Source organism: Paroedura picta, chromosome 1 (assembly GCF_049243985.1).
Source record: "Paroedura picta isolate Pp20150507F chromosome 1, Ppicta_v3.0, whole genome shotgun sequence".
NCBI classification, from domain to species: Eukaryota; Metazoa; Chordata; class Lepidosauria; order Squamata; family Gekkonidae; genus Paroedura; species Paroedura picta.
Genome location: NC_135369.1, coordinates 125,311,965 through 125,329,306, shown reverse-complemented (window position 1 = coordinate 125,329,306; position 17,342 = coordinate 125,311,965). Strand labels below are relative to the sequence as shown.

At 38.8% G+C, this 17,342-nt stretch overlaps 1 protein-coding gene across 4 annotated transcripts in view; it reads left to right on the top strand.

Moving 5' to 3' along the window:
- The first annotated feature begins 391 nt into the window (after nt 1–391).
- Nucleotides 392–17,342, top strand: part of PRDM1 (PR/SET domain 1) — a 112,116-nt gene continuing 95,165 nt past the window's right edge. For 3 of the 4 annotated variants that reach the window (XM_077303005.1, XM_077302995.1, XM_077302986.1), the window contains exons 1-3: nt 392–828; nt 1,441–1,539; nt 2,227–2,264. The gene's annotated coding sequence lies outside the window, so the exon portion shown is untranslated. The remainder of the gene's footprint in view (nt 829–1,440; nt 1,540–2,226; nt 2,265–17,342) is intronic. The other variant, XM_077303012.1, reaches the window with a different exon arrangement.

Genomic DNA, 17,342 nt, shown 5'->3' with positions numbered 1-17,342 from the left:
TCAGGATCCAGCCTGAGGGACCAAAGTGAAAGTGAGTGAAGTTGGCAGCTCTAAAAAAATAAAAGGGGGGGGGATAGGAAAAGAGGGGGTGGCACGTGACAGACGAGAAACTGCCCAATCAGAGGGGGGCCTTGGGGAGGACCGAAGGGGAGAGTTCCCAAACATTAAAATCCTGTCAATGAAGTTTTGTCGGAGCCGAAACTCGGCGCGTGGCTTTTGTGTGCGTGCTCGTCAGAGAGCGTCCCCTCCTTCCCTGCTGCGCCACTGAACGCCTTTATCCAGAACATCTAAGCTGTTCCCCACCCGTGCCCGTCGCTGTCTCCACGCGCGTGCAAAAAGGAAGGACAACCACTGAATCCCCCTGGCCGTGCCTGTCCCCCTCCGTTTCCCTCGAGGCTGAGTCTCCCAGAGGGGTCTACCCACAGCGACTCCCTCGCCGCCTCAGAAAGGAAAAGGCACGCAAAGGAACTGCCCCTTTCTCTGACTTGGTCTTTTATGCGACATTGTGTCTCAGAGGCTGACGAGGTGCCGGTTGTAGCCCCGCTCCGCTCCCCGTTTGTTCCGAGGCGTTTTGGAAAGTGTGGCTCTTCCCAGGGAGCCGCACTTTCCCTCCCTTTTCACCTCAGCCGCCCCCTCCCTCCTCCGCGCTGAGGGCACGCGCAGCCCTCGCTCTTTTCTGCCTCGTTGCGCGTTTGGCTGCGCCGCTCAGCCAAGGGATTGGACAGCAGTTTCCCTTCGTGCAATGCCGCAGTTGCCCCGCGAGATGAGGCAGGGGGCTTCTTGCTCGTGGGAGCCCCGACGCGCAGCCTAGTAGGAAAAAGGAAGCAGGTAAGTGGAGCCCACCGTTGCTCTACGGATGCATTGGTTCGGAGGGGAGAGGGGCGGCGGGGAGGCGGCTATAACTCTCCTTATTCCGGAAGGAGCAAGCAGAAGAGGAAAATGCATGTTTTAGGGTGCAAGTGTACGGGCACTGCTTTAACCGGCAGCCCCTGTGCATGCCTGCGCCCAAGCAACTCTGCATAGGAACGGGCTAGGTTTCTCGTTTTCTCCATAGCTTCTCCCAACTTCTCCTCTGGTCCTTTCCCTTGAAAACAAATCCCGCGTACCTCAGTGAAACTTACTTCCAGTTGTGTAAGATCATGACTTTTTACCCCCCCCCTCCCCTCTATCACGAGTTTTTGGACCATCGATTTCTGCATCTACTCTTGTTACATTTTCGGTTCTTCAATACCCGCTTCTCTCAGATACCTACTAAGCCTGCTCTTTCCTCATCCCTGTCTGTGCTGAGCCATCCCCCTCCCTTCTTCTAAGGAATCTCTTTCCAACCTGACTGAAGGTATGTTTGTGTAACCAGACACTGAGACTTGCTGTCTGATGGAGAATTAACTCACCCCCCCCCCCAAGCTTACTCTGAATTGAATAGAGATGTTTGTTTTTCAGGTTCAAACCTCCAAGACTGAAAGCAAAAGAAACCATCATAAAAGAAACCACTGGGAAGATTTTCTTGCTTTCTTGGAATCCTACTGAATTTTGGAGCAGGTGGGAGAACTGCAGGACTGGAAGTTGGCATTAGGGAAAGGGGGGATTATCAAAATTGGGATTTTTAAGAGGTCTCCCCCCCTTTTCACTCTTCAGGAAAGTCAATCTGAAACTTTGTTTTTACAAGAATACTTGATGTAAATAAGTTACACTGTTGTCAGATTTTTCACTTTTAGAGAAGTGAATTCTCTTAAGGATTAACGTAGGAGTAAAAAAAGGGGTAATGTTTGAGGAACTACTGTTGCTCAACCTGTAAATAAATGCGGGGATGGTGACAGTTTTGTCTGGCCTTGGGTGAAAAGAGAACAAAAACATTTAATTCCTTTAAGAAAGTCTCCATTCATGGGGGATGGTAGTGCACGCAAAAGAGACAAGAGGTTTAACTATTAACCTTAATTGTGAATTTATAAATGAGCTTGAAACTTCTCTAGTCCCTTATTTCTTTTTGATTGATGATTTTTTAGTAATTCTTTCCTCCAAGATTATGCAAGGTAAAATGAAAGTGGTAATGTGACACTTGATGTAACATTTTATTACTGAGCAGTAAAATAATGTCAAGAAGAAAGGTAGCTGTTCATGAGGTTCAAACACCTAACTGCTCTGAAGTGAAAGGAAATATGTCTGTAAAAGAGGGTGGCTGAAGGAAAATTGTATTATATTCCATTTGGAGTTTGTTTTCTTCCATAGGTAATTCATTTGAAAGCACGGAAGAAGAACTGGGAAAGGTAAGACATGATTTGACCAAAGATTAAAAATCAAGGGCATGTAATGTGCTACTTAGATACTATCCCTGCAAGCTTTCTGCATTTCTTTAGCTGAAATCCTCCTGAACCAGAGAACACATTTTATGAGAACAATATATTTAACTCTCATTTCTATTTGCATCTTAAATCACAGAACATCTCTCAATTGATTAAAAGTCCTTTCTTTTTGAAAGATCACTGATAGCGAAAATGAAAATTTGTTAATTGATTTCTTAAGGAAATCAGTATTTCAAAGTGGAACGAAAATAAACACTTCAGTTATGGTGTGAATTTAAGTAGTCAATCTCATCATCACCAGTCTCCCACTCACTACACTTGTTCTGGGTGGTATAATAAAGGCTATATTATATTATATTATATTATATTATATTATATTATATTATATTATATTATATTATATTATATTATATTATATTATATTATATTATATTATATTATATTATATTATATTATATTATATTATATTATATTATATTATATTATATTATATTATATTATTTCAAAATTAGTCTCGTTAATATAGCTGGGCCTAGCAACAGATTGAGGACTGCAGACCTGTGCTCAATTAACTTGATATAGTGTGACTCTGCACAATACTGCAGCTAAATTTGGGGAGATTTTTTAAATAGTTAATGTGCCAGTTTCATTGTATTGCAGCCTGGAAAAGCAAAGTGAACAATATTTGATCTCAGTATACATTATAAAAATAGCTATATTTTGCTCTGCTATAGTTAATTCATTTGATATCCCTGCCAAATGTTTCTCTGACTGCGAGCAACAATTGAACTAGTTTGTGTGTAAAAGCATGGACATAATGTCAATGTAACATAACCTAGATAAGAGCATCTAGCCAGCACCATGCAGCAATTGACTTTAAGAAATGGAGACTGCAGTCCCATGAAACCTATTTGGAAATAAGCACCATTAAATACTGATGGACTTCCTTCCAAACAAAAGCAGAAAGGAACAGATTATGCATGACCTTAACTCTTACAGACAGATCAATCCAATTCCAAGCTACCGCCTCCAAGACAATTCTACTTTGTCTGATTTGTGAAAGTTTTAAACTTTATATGCCATCAGAATGTTCATATTTAACAATAAGTAGTTTACAGTGAAACATTTCTGTTTTCAAGTGCTTTTTATGTTTAATTGGCATGTTTCCTGCTTTTTGTACATACTTCTTAAAATATTGACTTACTCAAAACACTATCAAACTTGGGGAAAAGTTTAAAGAAGCTAAAGACAAATATAAACACATATGTCAGAAATCTATTAATGTTCTTAATAGCATGGGGATAATAGATTCATAGCAAAGTACCACTTCTCCTCTTGAGATACATCCATTGTTTAAAACTAGTTGTACATTTCATGACAGCCGCCAAAAATGAATTATGCAATAGTTTCTAAATAGCTCATTGAATTAGTTCATATTCATGATATGCAGGACTTTATAGTGATATCTGTATGATCTGTTATTTAATCTTTCTGGTCATATAGCCACTATTAAAATTACAACAATGTAATGCTAAATAGTATTACATGATCCTAACCCATTTATGTCATTGGACATAAAAGTGTACAACTCTACTCAGGATTGCACTGTGCATCTCCCCTCAGCTTGAATTAGAACTCAACGCAGTAGAGTTTACGAATGTGCACTGACTTCCAAAGGTTATTATCTGACTACATTATAGTATCATGCTGAGCACATCCCTTATTAGTCAATGATATGACAAAGCAGTAATTTATTGCAGCAAAACTCAACTATTCTTGTGTTCCATCATTTGACACTGTATCGCAACAATCAAAGTATAAAATTTATAATTTCATAACAGCATAGATGAAAACAAATACAGCAGCTCTACTTAGGCTTGCTCATTATTTCCAAAAGCAAGGACAATTACAATATTTACTTTCAAAAAAGTCTAAACTTAGGTACTTAGTACTGAAACAAAAATTTGTATGGGGGAAAAAATCCCACCACTCTATGGAGAATTCTAATTGGTTTGTAGAGCAGAAGTATTCATTTCAGTCCCTGGTGCTACGGATTACGAAGTGCAATCCATCTGATTTTGATATGGCTTCTCCATAAGCCTCTTCTAAATGAACAGGAGTTTATACAGCAGCAGTCATTGGTGGACTGCTCCCTAAGTGATTCCATCTGATAGAGATATAAATATCTGATAACTGTACATGTAAGTGCTGTAAATCAACATTATTTATTTTCTTGGCACTGAAGAGTTTAAATATTATGTCAATGATATCTGGCCTTTTCCTTGCTTAAGTAAACTATGTGGTAAATAGCTATCATTGATCTCTCACTGTAAAGTCAAACAGTGATCATTGTTTTATATTCTAACCTCCCTTGGTGCTGGCAGTAGTCTCCGTTATCTTTACAATTAGTGCTTTTTTCTTCCCGGTTTGAATGGTAGACAAATGTTTGCTTCTCCAATTATTCAATGCTTGGATTGTCTTTTTCGTCTGGAGGGCATGTGCCTGAACATGAAACCAGATAGGTATTTTAGTGGTAACTAAGAAATTGTTGCCACATTTCTTATACCACAAGCATAATCATGTTTACATAGAAATAAATCAAAATAGATTAGTGGAATATACTTCCAAGTATGTGTGTTAATTATTGATGGCCAGATTTTTGTTTTATTATTTTAAGAATATTATTTTGTAACATAATTCATATAATTATATGTTGGGCTTTCCAGCTGCAGTATAAAGGGATCAATGCATGGTGTGTTTTCCTCTTTAAATAGTATCCATCCTTGTAGAAGCTTCTTTTTAGACTCCCCTGAGTTTCAAAAGAAATTTGCTTGTCAAAAATTGCAACTGTCCCACTGACCAAACCCAGAGTTAAGGCCAATTTATCCGATAGCGCGGGGGTTCCAACGCGACAGGGTTCCGTGTGGTCCATTTGAAGCATTCTTGTGTCCTCCTTGCCTCTTTTGTATGTTATGTTGTTGTGTCAATGATGTATGGCCTTGAGGAGACACATACTTGTATATGAATGCTACTCAGGAAGCAGCCAGTATATTTTAAATACTTGGTTAAGCATGGGCTCATCTTCATAGAGTGTATGTTTTTGTTATCACATGGTTGATTATCTATATAGTAACTGATAGTAAATACCTGTATATCACTGAAAGCTAGAAAGGATTAAAATGTGGAGATGAAAAATACAGATGATAGCTGGTGGTGACCTGCTTTTCAGAGTTTCTGGTAAAAGATGTACAGTAACTTTATAAAAATTGATTTATGAGTATGTCATAATTCAATTGGCAGATATCATTATGAAAATATTTTATTTTGCCATATTTCTACTAGGGGGAGATGGGAGAGAGGTCCATTTTGATCCCTGATGGTAGGACCCACATAGATAAAAGCAGTGCTGAATGAGGGCTGCAGTGGGAAGGGAATCTTGGGTGAAGCTGAGAGAAAAAGCTGGTAGTATCCAACTCACTGATGCTAATACTTGGTTGACTGTAATTTGCCTTTTCTTTGCTATGATCTTTCATCTAATTTCCAGAAGAATAATGATATAAGGAAAAACCCATTATGCACTTCACCTATGAAGTCTCTGTTAACAACTTGTAAAGTATAAGGTATATGTTTCATTAGTCATTTCTATAATCCTCCCAAAATTCACTTAAGGAAGAAGTATACCTTGAAGTCAGACATTTTTAGTCACACCTGAATAGTAGCTTGTCTTGTTCACCAGATGTAGGTGTGCTATAAGTGGCCTCCTGATGATACTGTGGTTGTGATTAAAAGTTTCTGAATACTCATGTTGGCAACCCTCTTATTAACACCTTGTTTGATGTAAAAGAGTTTAGGGACAGTCCTGCATCTAAGCCTTTTTCTTGCTGGTATTAGTTCTGTATTTGTTACATCTTGTGTGCTTTGTAGTTATAATAATAAATAATAATTTTGAATTTGTAAACTTTCTGCACTGAGAGTAAAAAAACACTGAGATTTCAGCTAGCTTCAAACACTTGTAAAAAGTACTTGTTCTGGTAATCTAGGAATAGCTTTTGCTGTTTTACAATGTATGTATAAATACACTTAAACAATGCTAGTTAGAGGAAACGAATGTGTTTTGGAGGTTGAGTGTCAAATATATGTGCATTTTGTGAAAAGAGATTCATTTGTGTTTACTCTTGGTAAAATGGATTTAAAAAATACAGGTTGCAGTCCAGGTAATATGAATGTACACTTGTAATTATGATATGTTTAGCATAGTTATGCTGTTCTGATTATTTATTCTATGGCAAATAGCACAGACTCTTAAATGCTGGTGATATTGGCTCTCAGAGTCCAAACATACTGGTCAGTAACAATTTGATTGATTAGTGTCAGGCAGGTAATTGGTGATCTGCAACAGAAGAGCAAGATTCAAGTCCAGGAGGTAGTACTGGACTTGACTGGCTATTTTTAGTGTTTTCTTTGCACGTTGCACTTTTCTTGTATGATCCTTTGGTATACTCATTATTGCGTGGTTTACGTAAACGAAAATAGGTATTACCTTTCCTGTGCTATATCATACCTGTTATTTAATGCCTGCATCTTTTGTGGTAATGCAAAAGGGGGGGCATTCATTAATCATAAACATATTCTGTATATGAAGATCTGAGTCTTTTAAGAGCAAATGTGAGGTTGGCATAATGCTAAGGCGAACCTTATCCTGTGCCATGAAAACTCTGAACAGCAAAAGCCTGTTGGTTAGTTTCTAGGTTCTTGGATGTAATATATACTACTTTCTGGACTCTGGGAGAAACAGCTCTGAGATCCTTATAAAATCCTAGCCATAGTCAGTGCTTGCTCTTTGGACTTTATTGCAATTAATATGTAGTGAAAAGTATTTGTTTCAAAAATCCACAAGGAAGTTTGTGAATAGTTCCTGTCTTTAATTTCTCTGTCTCTTTAAAAAAAATTATCTGACTGGAGAAAACAGCAGAATAATAATTTTAAGTTACAGTGGCATGATGACTTGCCTGCAGATCTTTCTCTTGACTGCAACAGGTTGAAAATTTAAATGCGATTTGATAGTGAACACAAGCCATTTGTAATGCCTGGCCCCTTTATAGCACAAAGGCTTTATTCCGGAGAAGTCAAGGTGCTGTCTTTAGTAAAAACACACACAAAAAACTCCAGTTTTATTTAGAATTGCTTTAGTTTCTATAAAACTACCTGAGACTTGAAAAATAGAAATAGCGTTTAAACAAACATTGTGGTTATTGTTGTTCAAAAGCATGCAAACGTGCAATAAAATACTATTTAACAATTATTTATATCAGCTATATAGATCTTTTAAAATGCAAGGAATAAAAATAGTATATGATTCAAAATAATGTTTAAAATATAGCATTCCAGAATATTTGTCATTATCAACTATTTATTTAAAACTCCATCCTGTACACATGTAACCTGATACACATATGCACTAGTAAGATCTGCATGCATATCCTGAGTTGGTTGGGCAATGAACATGAAAAACTGTTATACTCATTGTAAGATCAGAATACAATTTTAAATTTGCCATGTAGATTGGCAAGTATCTTTGTTGGGATTGTGTAAGCAGCTCTCCAAAGATGTCAGCATTGCTGTCCCTAAATATGTATCAGGAGCATATTTAGGGTTTCAGTCCTGTTATCTGTCACCTATGATTTTCTAGGCAGTGCATATAGATTTAACTTGAGATGTTATTTTCCATAGCCCAAGCTTTGCAGCCTTCATTCTTTCTCCTATCCTGTCGCACTGCATTTGGTATGAGATTTTGGTTAATGAAAAAAACAATGAACTGCTATAAATAATCTGTATGTAACGTGAATGTAACATCAACTTGTACAGAATTCAGTTTCTCTTTGCATTGATGTGTGTTTATATCGTTCTGCCTAATGAAAGCGACTCACAACATTCTCTTCTCTTCCTTTTCATCTACAATAACTCCACATATTGCTGTAGGCTAAACTAACAGAGAGCTTTAATGGGAATTTGAATCTGGGTCTCCCACATCCAAGCCAGATATTAACTATTAGAAGAAGAAGAAAAGTGGTCCTTAGATGCCGCTTTTCTCTACCCGAAGCAGCTTACATTTGCCTTCTCGTTCCTCTCCCCACAACAGACCCCCTGTGAGGTAGGTGAGGCTGAGAGATCCCTGATATTACTGCTCTGTCAGAACAGCTTTATTAGCACCGTGAGGAGCCCAAGGTCACCCACCTGGTTGCATGTGGGGGAACAGAGAATAAAACCCGGTTCGCCAGGTCCACTCTTCTAACCACTACATCCTGCTGGCTGAATGCATGTTTCCCATTATATTTTAAAAGACAGCTATTACCTTTACTACATGGTTTAAGCAATAACTAATGTTACACCATCAAAATTCTAGATAATATTTTGCAACAGAATCCAGATAAAACTCAGGAATGTGCACAAGATCATATTCTTAATCATATTGGATGGCGGCCAAAGAATTACACCGTTGCCACTGCACTGCAAAGTACTGGTTGGGCTTGAATGTTGGAACAGTAGATGCTTATTTAATATCTCCTCAGTTTCAAAGTGGTTTGTTGAACAGAAAGAAGGATGGGAGGTGGTCTACCAACTCCCATCCTTCTTTCTGTTCAACAAACTACTTTGAGATTGAGGAGATATTAAATAAGCATCTACTACTCCAATAAAAAAGATGTTCAAACTCTGACTGGACATACTTAACCCACACCTAACCCTAGATATTTTGACGCCTAAAGCAGATATTTTGACTCCAGCCAATATGTTCCACTTTTTTTTTAATGGGAAGAAGGCTGTTTTAAGACTTAGTTTGAATGTCAATCCATTTTTTCAGAGGTTCTATAAAGCTTCAATAAAATGATAATACATATGAGTGAGTGACTGAATGTGAGTTTTATAAATGTATTTAAAACTAATTTAAAACTACTGGATAGGCTTTCCCAATGATTATGGAAATATTTTGGTTATTGGCCCAGTTTTTATTATTCAGAATTGAAGAAAACTATTAGAGCTGTTTGGAACAAAGAGCTTCCCTCTTAACTTTCGAACACCAGCAGGCTATCTGTAGATTTATGCTGGACTTTTCATTAAAAAATATTTTCTTTCCTAAAACAAAACTATCTACTGTTCAATTTATGAAAACCTTTAAAATAAAATGTAAACCTATGTATTTTGCCTTTTATTCTTAGATATGGAAGCAAATTTAATATACATGTAACAAATTTAGAAATGGAGGTGCCTGCTTTACCTGATACTTTTTGTTCTTTAAATGTGCTTAACTAACAATAAAATTCTAAAATAGTTTTAAGAGAAGGATGAAAGTAATGTCCCATTTCTAAAATGTCATATAAAAGTTTGACCTTTTGTGGTAGGAAATTCATATCCTCCCCTTGGTTTATGTAAAATATCTATTGCTCAAAACGTTTAGCACAAGTCTTAGAAAATATGCAGTATGGTTTTTTGGAGGATTTTTTAAAACCGTACTCCCTTTATGATGCTGCCTAGAAATGAGATTTTACTGAATGAGATTTTTTCCCAGGGGAACTAGCTTCCAACAATCCTTATCATTAAAAGAAACGGATTATGATTATATGACTATTTTGTGGCAGTTCTAACTAAAGAGCTGTTTCAAAATTTCTATTTGCATATGTTGTGCATAATTATATAGTAAAGAATCTTCAAACAGATTCAGATGGCATCTTCAAGCGGCCTTCGTATTACATTTTAGTAACTGGTTGCTAATGGTTTTTTTCCTATAATTTCAGATAGACCCATCTTGGTAACTATTGGTAGCAGAACTTATTTACCTGTTCATAAAATCGTCTTGCATCAGTTTAGCTAAGCTTGGTTGAGCTGCTTTTGAGGAAACTGCTTCCTTCCATTTTCTTCATTGCACTTCTGAATTGCTGTGGAGTGTTCCTACAATGCCACTTAGTCCCCACCCTTTTCATTGCACAATCTTCTGCATACTTTTTTAATGTTCTGAATTGAGCCTTAACGGTGCTATTATTGTACTGAAGTGCTATTTTAGTTTAATGCTATAACATTCAAAATGTTGAAAAAAATTGAGGAAGATTGGGGGAAAGGGTGGGGTGGGGGAGTGGCATTTCAAAGACAGCTCATTGACAGAAGGAAAATCATTGTATGAAACCCCTGTCTCTGTATCTCTTTACTCTGAATTGGGCCAGCAACAAACAGCATCTATTTTAGAATGGTTATATAAAAATCCTCAGAATATTTAACACTAGAAATAAGGGATGTGTGTTGCCTATTAGATTGTTACAAAGTTTCTTAATACATTGCATTAAACCATTTCCTCATGGTGCAATATAACTTCTCTTCTGCTGTATTCTGATTGTTCCTACAAAAGGATATACAGAGCAACATTGACGAAGCACAGTATGGTCCTATGATGGACAGAGATTATTAAAATTTAGGATTTGGAAACTAGTAGAGACTTCATGAATCAAATTAAAGAAAGAAAAGGGATGGGACAAACATATTTGTGTACTAGCTTCAAAGCCTGTTCCTAAGAACAGGCCTTGAAAGGGCCCCCGGCCAGGCAGCTTAAGGTGGCATTGAGCTGCAGCTCGCAACCAGAACAAGTGGGGCAGGTGGGGGCTGGCCAGCTCATTATCAGGCCTGGGACAGAGCTCCTTAGCAGGCAGTCAGCAGGCCAGGAGGCCCTCGTTAGGAGGCCTGGCCTAGCAGGCCGAGACGCCCTCATTAGCAGGCCCTCCACCATGACCCTTTGCCCAGGGCCCTCTCCTCTTACCTGCTGCTGGCTCCAGGCACTAAGGCACGTCTGAGAGCAAAGAGGCTAGAGTCCAGGGATGGAGGGCAGGAGCTGCAGGGGCAGGGCCAATCAGGGTACAGCCAGCTTTGCTGGCAGCGCCCTGATTGGCCCTATTCCAACTTGGACAGCCGGACACATCCCACCCCCCCAGGCTGTTTCACAAATATGTAGAGGAACCATGGATGGATAAGGATGTATAAGAGAGTCATGATACTGCTCAATTTTCTTTTAATTGAAGACACTGAGTTTGGAGTAGGAGTAAGGTACTTTCTCCAGAGTCTGATGCCATTACTCTGTGAAGCACTATGATGGTACTTTACAAATACATATAAATATTACCTCACATGGCTTTTTGATAATGCAAGCCTTTTCATTCAAACAGCACATTCAAATAATGAAATTTCTGGGACCTGATCTGAGGCAGACTTTTTCATAAGTTCAGTATTTCAGTGCATGAATTTAGCCTAAAGACATAGCCCAGTGCTAAAGAAAATGTGTTTTGTCTGTTTGTTCAGCTGCTTTATAGTGTAATCCCATGAAAAGCGGTATTTGAGATAAATTGATTCTACTACATGTTGATGGTGCACTCATTGTGCACCAGACTGAACCTTGCATTTAGGACGGGTTTCAGGTTCTTTCCAGCCTTTTTCAGTTTGGAAACAATATTGTAGAACTGCAATTTGTCTGTTGTGCATACATCCATTGGTCTCTGGTCATGTTTCCATGTTTCCATACTGCTTCAAGCTTTACCCAAGAAAAATCAAAACAAGCTCATATTTCAGTGATAGGCGGGTAAGGTTAGGTAACACTGTCACCAGCATTTGTTGGATAATGTCTGTTGTCAAAATACATGGAATATTTTTGGAATACCTTTAAAAGTTTTCTAAAATTGTTTAGGTGTATTATAGATAATGCCCTAACCTGGATGGCTTGCTGGATCTCATCTTGGAAGCAAAAGAACTTTGGCCCGGATTATACTTTGAAGGGAGACTACCAAGGAAGTATAGGACTGTGATGCAAATGCAAGCAATGGCAAAGGCAAACTATCTGTGAATGGCTCTTGCCTTGAAAATTCTATGGGGTCAGCAGAAGTCAGCTGCAACTTGGTGACACTTTCTATCACCACCAATATGGAGAATCCAAGCTGTGGATTCACTAAATTAAAAGTATTAGTGGAATGTAACTTGTTTTAAGGTCATGCTTGTAAAATACAGGCTGTTTGCATATTCTACTACCAAAAGCCCAACAAGTATTGCCTGTAAATGAAAGGGAAAGGAACCACACAATTTACCTACTCTGACCTTTCAATTTTGTTCATTGTTGGGACATTTTCAATAAATGCTGGTCATAACCAGAAACTAGGCACAATTTTCCTCCTCCTTCTGGAGACTACATTATAGTGTGTTTAATCAGTTCAGGATGTAGCAAACTGAAGTGTGATAGGAATTAAGAAAGGAAGAGAAACTAGAAATGAGCATTTATAATCACATCCCATAATCTTTCAGCAGTGCCTTTTGATACTTCCAGGGAAACTGAAATTACTGATAAGGCTCATGAGTTTAACCAGTCTATGGTTTTTAGGGTTTAAAACAAGTGGATTAAAATAAAATTGCTCAGATAAAACGTAAATACTTTATTAATTTACAGCTTTCTTATAGTTAAGGAAATATTACAAATGGACAAAGAATTTTGAGCACTCCATGTAATGTTGTAATTGTTTATATATGTATTTACAACATTTATGTTCTGCTCTCACAAGGACCACCAAGTCAACTAACAAATTAAACAGTACATAAGATAATAACATTTTAAACCATTAAAACCAGAGCTAAAATACAATACAAAAACAACAAGTAAACTTTGTGGAGGAAAGAGAGATCACTGAAGGAATACTGACCAGAACAAAAAAAGCAACTATTCTTAACTTACATGGTATATACATAAAGGAAAAGGTAAAGGTATCCCCTGTGCAAGCACCGAGTCATGTCTGACCCTTGGGGTGACGCCCTCTAGCGTTTTCATGGCAGACTCAATATGGGGTGGTTTGCCAGTGCCTTCCCCAGTCATTACCTTTTACCCCACAGCAAGCTGGGTACTCATTTTACCAACCTCGGAAGGATGGAAGGAGGAGTCAACCTTGAGCTGGCTGCTGGGATTGAACTCCCAGCCTCATGGGCAGAGCTTTCAGACAACATTTCTGCTGCATTACCACTCTGCGCCACAAGAGGCTCAAGAAATGAGCACAAAAAATGTGACCTGTGACTCTTTTAAAAATAAATTTAATACACTCCAGTCCTCCCACCCTTCACATATATTTAAAAAAATAGAACAAAGTTTGAGTCCAGTGGCTACTCTAAGACCAACAAAGTTTTATTCTGAATATAAGCTTTTGTGTGCATGACACACTACATCAGATATATTCTTGTTAAGTAGTGGCAAGTTTTTGAGGGGGCGGAATTGGATAGGATTGAAGGGCTATTTAACTTTTAACAGTGTTGTTTTCTTGCTGAACACCCCCATGCATGCTGCTTTTACTTCTTCCACAGAAAATTTATAGGTGTCCATATTTTTTTCAACAGAAGTACAAGGAGTGGAAGAAAGGTTTAAAATATCCATTCTGTGCCATTATGTCACTTGATAAGTAGCTCTGTTGAGAAAAAAGAGCAATTACTTTCCAGAGACTGAAGATACAACCTGAGATATCAATCACTAGCTCTACTTAGACCAAGGGTTTCAAGAGCTACCAGTGGCTCCCAAGTAGACCCAAATTAGAGATTGAGCTGGGGAACAAGGGGTACCAATGGGATCGCTACCAGTATATTTATTTATTTATTTTGCTGCATTCATATACTGCCCTCCCCTGAGGCTCAGGGCAGTTTACATGGAACCAGGATTATTCCCTTAGAAACTCTCTAAATGAACCGGACCAAAATAATGATAGTGGTTTTTATTAAGAAGAACCTGACATAACTTACAGCTATACACAAAATTCAGCAAGGCAATGAAGGTACCCATTTTAACATTACAGTCTATGGAATAATTAATAGGAAAGATTCCAAACAATATCACAGGCAGCACAGCAGCCACTTAACATACAGAACTGTATGTTGGAAATTTGCTGGTTGATGACCGTATTATTAAATTGATTGATTGAACTTGAAGAACAGTAGCCAGAGGAAGAGGCAAACAGACAAGGAAAGGGCATTTGTGAAGGCAGACAGCCAGTGGCAGGATGAAGTCAGTTTACTTGGGCAGGGGGTATGGTTTGGAGTACATCAGACAAGCAGGGGGTAGTGCAGACTACAAAGGAAAATTTAGCACAGCATTGTGAGGAGAGAGAAAGGCAAAATGCCTCCCCATATCCTTCAGTGTTGGAATACCTCACATATATAGCTATATGTAGCTAGTGGCCACAGTTTACAATGAATCAATAAGGACCAGAACTGCTCTCACATCTGCCCATAGGAAGCACTGGGCTGCCTCTATACCAGCTTTCCTCAATTTTTTACCATAGAGAAACCCCTGAAACATTCTTCAGGCTTTGAGAAACCCTAGATCATGCAGAATATGGTTGGGAAGCATAGCCACCAGGGGCCCCTCCACTTCCCACCCCCTCCAGGCCCACTATTAGCCATGGGAGAGGGCGAGTGGACATGGTTATATATGGTTATAGCATGCAAGAAATATTTAATAAGTTTAAAAAATTTATAACTAATTAACTCTCACCCATTCAGAAAACTTTTCCGGGGGTGTCAAGAAATCCCAGGGTAAAGCTGGCTCTATACTTTTTATTGTGAAAATGCAGGTTTCCTTATGAAAGTGAAACTAATAGAGGCAGGGACTCCAATAATGGTGGTGGGGGGGGGGGCAAAATGAAAGGAGATCATGTGTGTATGTACCAGACTTTTTGTACGGGGAATCTGTTTCATTTGCTTATTAATTATGACTATGAAACTCACCACTTTTTTAATTATTATATTATAATTAATAATGAAAGAGGTACACCTGTCTACCTTCCTTGTCAGCTGCTAGAGTTTAGCTTGTGCAGCCCTTAGAAGCCCCCAAAAAGATCATAGGAAAACATCAGAGAAGATTCAGTTAACTGACCTGATGTATTTCTTTGTGTGAAGGGAACTGGAGCCAGTGCAGTAATTAGCTCTTTCCTTTTTCTGTACTGAGAATGGCCAAGGAAACAAGGAGAGGAGGAGGAATGGGAAATGCTTCCTTAATTGTGATGAGAAAGTTTCACTAGCTTGACTGAGAAGCATTGCTTGAATACATGAATTTTGGGGAAGGCTCCTACTAGGTTCCAACCTAGAACGGACAGTAGGAGTGCGGGGTTGCTGGATCATCCTCTTGGAAGCCAGGGGTTTGCTTTTTTGTAACAATAATAATTGGGTTTTTAACCTCTTTTGAAACATCATTGCCATCTGAAATATATTTTTTTGCTTTAAAACCGTATCTGTAATGAGCTTTCAGCACTGGTATAACCATAGCATGGGGGTATTTACATCTTCTTTTCTCTTAGCAAAGTGTTATAATGTGTTAATCTGGTGCTTTCATTGAAATACTGATCTACTTTTATGTCATACATTTTGTCTCTGCTCTTTAGGTAATAGCTTTATTTCTGATTCTCATCCTAGTCCACGTTCTCTTTCAAGGACAGAACAAACCTAGTAGATAACAGATCTGGGGAGGGTGTCAGAAATTTTATATATGTGGACATATATATTTTAGCAGCTCAAGATATTTTTCATAACTTAGGTGTCATTTAAAATACAAGTTGGTGACACATGAACTAGACAACAGTTTGTCTTTTCCCCAATTATTTGAATTGGTGGGGATATCACTTATCCCACAGGCAGGGGCCAGAAGGACACCTCATCCTTCATCAGTTCTCTTGGCTTCCGTTCTGCTTAACAGAGAGATAAACATGTAAAGGAGGGGGGGGGAACAAGTGATGTTGCTGGCACTTCTGTTGCATTATGACATGACTATTCTAATATTCACACAAAACTCTAGAATCTGGGGTGAAGGTTGGAGAATTGTACCATTGTAATCATGCCACTTCTTGGTTGTGGCAGAAGTAACATCCCCACTTCATGCTGTTTCTATTGACCTCTCCACCTCCACACACACACCCTCCGCTTGAGGTCTCCAAGCACTACATCATGAGTAACACCAGACTTTATTTTTTTGTGGTGGGGAAAGTACTTTATCTGGAAGGTACTTAAGGAGACAAGAACACTTAAATACTAAGCTGCACTCTCAGAATGATGCATATCTTTCTCCCCTAAGAGGCTGAAAATGCCACTGTTCAGAAGCATCAGCTCTGTCTATGTATGTTCTATCTAATAAATCTTTTGTACTGTATTAAATACTGGTAAACTATTATATTTATGTACTGCCCTCCCTGAAGGCTGAGGGCGGTTTACATCAAGCAGGAACAATACAAATAACTTTGTTGTTGTTATGTGCGAAGTCGTGTCCGACCCATCGCTACCCCATGGACAATGATCCTCCAGGCCCTCCTGTCCTCCACCATTCCCCGGAGTCCATTCAAGTTTGCACCTACTGCTTCAGTGACTCCATCCAGCCACCTCATTCTCTGTTGTCCCCTTCTTCTTTTGCCCTCGATCGCTCCCAGCATTAGGCTCTTCTCCAGGGAGTCCTTCCTTCTCATGAGGTGGCCAAAGTATTTGAGTTTCATCTTCAGGATCTGGCCTTCTAAAGAGCAGTCAGGGCTGATCTCCTCTAGGACTGACCGGTTTGTTCGCCTTGCAGTCCAAGGGACTCGCAAGAGTCTTCTCCAGCACCAGAGTTCAAAAGCCTCAATTCTTTGACACTCGGCCTTCCTTATGGTCCAACTTTCGCAGTCATACATTGCAACTGGGAATACCATAGCCTTGACTAAACGCACTTTTGTTGGCAGGGTGATGTCTCTGCTTTTTAGGATGCTGTCTAGATTTGCCATAGCTTTCCTCCCCAGGAGCAAGCGTCTTTTAATTTCTTTGCTGCAGTCCCCATCTGCAGTGATCTTGGAGCCCAGGAAAATAAAATCTGTCACTATCTCCATTTCTTCCCCATCTATTTGCCAGGAATAACTTAGTTCACAATAAATACACATTTAGAAATCACATATTTATTGCTTACTGCATCTGAAGTGAGTAGGGTTATATCAGTTTGGTTATAACTTGGTGGATACAGCATGTGGAGTTCAC